This window comes from Mandrillus leucophaeus, unplaced genomic scaffold, assembly GCF_000951045.1.
Source record: "Mandrillus leucophaeus isolate KB7577 unplaced genomic scaffold, Mleu.le_1.0 Scaffold295, whole genome shotgun sequence".
NCBI lineage: Eukaryota > Metazoa > Chordata > Mammalia > Primates > Cercopithecidae > Mandrillus > Mandrillus leucophaeus.
The window spans coordinates 442,256-444,815 of NW_012103087.1; the positions used below are offsets into that span (position 1 = coordinate 442,256).

Genomic DNA, 2,560 nt, shown 5'->3' on the forward strand with positions numbered 1-2,560 from the left:
ATTTATTTGAAACTCTCTGCTAAGAAGACTTAAAGAAAGATCATATGTTCACAATATGACCTTCCCTGAATAGTGACTACAACTGATTTTAGTGGCCAGAGAGGAATGTGTGTGCATGCTAACTGGACTGGAGAATTCTCAGCACAATGTAATTTGTGAAAGAAAAACAAGGGGGGGGGGTGGGAATTGATGGAAAAGAAGAGCAAACTGTTAATAACTGGTGATGGGCACAAGAGGGTTCATTATACTCTTCACTTCTGTATATGTTTGAAATTTTCCATAATAAAGAAATTTAGAAATTTAATTGAGATATCATTAAGTACTCAAAACAATATGGTTTAAGTCCATAGGGAAGAGAGAGAATGCTTTTAAAACAAAAATATTTGTTGTGAATCCTGGCTTAGAATTAGTCATGAGAGAAGATATCAAAATTACAAGGAGGCTGGGCACGGTGGCTCATGCCTGTAATCACAGCACTTTGAGAGGCCACGACAATCGCTTGAACCCGGGGGCGGAGGCGGCAATGAGCTGAGATCACACCACCGCACTCCAGCCTGAGAGACAGAGCGAGACTCCATCTCAAAAAGAAAAGGACAAGGAGAAAGAAAGTCAACAGATGGTGTTTTTGGAAAACTGAATTGAGGGAGTGTAGAGTTCAAGAACACAACCTGAGAGGAGTGTAACAGATGTGAATTAACGAGCCCAGAGCCAGGAGCTAACAACGGAGCCCGGGACAGGAAAAATTCCTGCGTATGACGGCAGCCTAAAAGCAGGGAAATTAATAAATACCTTATAAGCCAAAGAGAAAAGAAAGCAAACTAGAATGGCCTGGATGGAAGAAACCAGTTGCACAGGAGCTAAGAGAGGCCGCTGCGATGTTCGTATACATTCATGCTTGGGGTCAAACGAGAAGGTAGACTTGAGACAGTCTGAAATGGGACGCACAGCCAGAGATACAGGGGAGCCTAGGGGCATGGTGGACTTGAGTCAGTTAACGGAAATTCTACTGATGTGAACTTTGGTTATTTAAATTCCAGTAAAGCTAAATGGTAAGTCTAAACTCATTTGCAACATGCCTCATTCACACTGAATGCTGAACTTCTCTCAATGAATATGCTAAATTAGGTATGCTTCTCAATTTATATACATGGCCTAACCTTTAGTGAACAGGCAGGAAAGACTGCTGCTAGAGAAGACAGACAGACAGCACAAAGCCAGGAAAAACGAACAATGCTTTTTAACAGGAAATTCCTCCATAACCATATTTTTAGAAGCAAAAAAAGAACCTAAGATCTATGACAACATTATTTATGGAAATGGTATACTTCAAAATATGTTACTTCACACAATAAAGGACTGCCTCCCCTGAACAAACTTCAGTATTTCTAGATTCCTCATAGAAGGTGAAATAAATCAATGACGCCAAGAGGGAAAAACCGTAAGACTATGGAGATTAAACAAAAATGGCTTTATTAGAAACACAGAATGGAGTACAGCTCCTTGCTCGACTAATTTATTCAAACGGCCAATCAGTCTTTTAGCGTCACTCCGAGTGATCCTGAACTCACTACTTCATGAGACCCTCTGTTACATTTCTGAACAGCTCTATTATAAAATGACTTCTTCTACCTCCTGCATGTTAATTCCAGATATGCCATCTGGAATCACAAAGAGTAAATCCTTCCTCCACATGAAAGCCCTTTAAAAGAACCAAAGCATTCCCTCAAGTCTTTTCAGAATGAACATCTCTGCTCCCCACAACAAGAGTGGCAGCAAACACTGCTTTCCTACGTTTCACTTTTGCTATGACCCAATCAGTGTTCTAAGCCCTTTAGCACTATTAACTTACTTAATCTTTATAACCACACTATGAAATATCCCCTCTGAGACACAGTGAGGCTGAATAACTAACTTGCCAAGGTCACACAGGAAACAAGCAGTAGAACCAGAATTCAAACTCAAGCAATAGGCTCCAGGGCCATGCTTTAGCCACTGTGTGCTAGTCTACATCCCCAAGGTGACAGACCTCACTTCCCAGACCACTCTCCCTAGTATGCACAATAATATGACTGGATATTGCCAGACTGTGCAGGGCATGGAATGCCCACATCACTTCTTCTGGGTACTTACTCCTCTAATGTAGCTACTTGAAAATTTCAAATTACAGATGTAGCTCACAGTATATTTCCATTGGACAGTGCTGCTCTAGAGAGTTCCTACATTCGAGTGAAATAAAACAGATAGGAAGGTTTGGAAGAGGCTCACTAGGATTCCTCTGGGGAGCTGGCCCGCTCCAGTTTCACACACACCAAGGGCAGGCACACTCCACGCGGTTTCCCAAAGGCAGAGTCCTGTGCTCTTCACAATCCCTGTATCAAACCCTGAGCCTAGCACATATCTAGTGACTATCTTGTACCTAAAAAAAGGCAAAGTTTACAATCGCAGCTTTTAGGAACTTGGCTAAGGGTTGTCCTGACAACTGAACAAATGTGAAAAAAGTGCTTCAATAAGAGCAGAATCCACCCATCTCTTTGTCAGGTAATGTGCTGTGATGAAGAGA

The 2,560-nt window shown here is 41.7% G+C and overlaps 1 protein-coding gene across 1 annotated transcript in view; it reads right to left on the reverse strand.

Moving 5' to 3' along the window:
* The window catches only part of YEATS2 (YEATS domain containing 2), a 133,597-nt gene that overhangs the window by 94,292 nt on the left and 36,745 nt on the right, over positions 1 to 2,560 (reverse strand). The window lies entirely within an intron of this gene.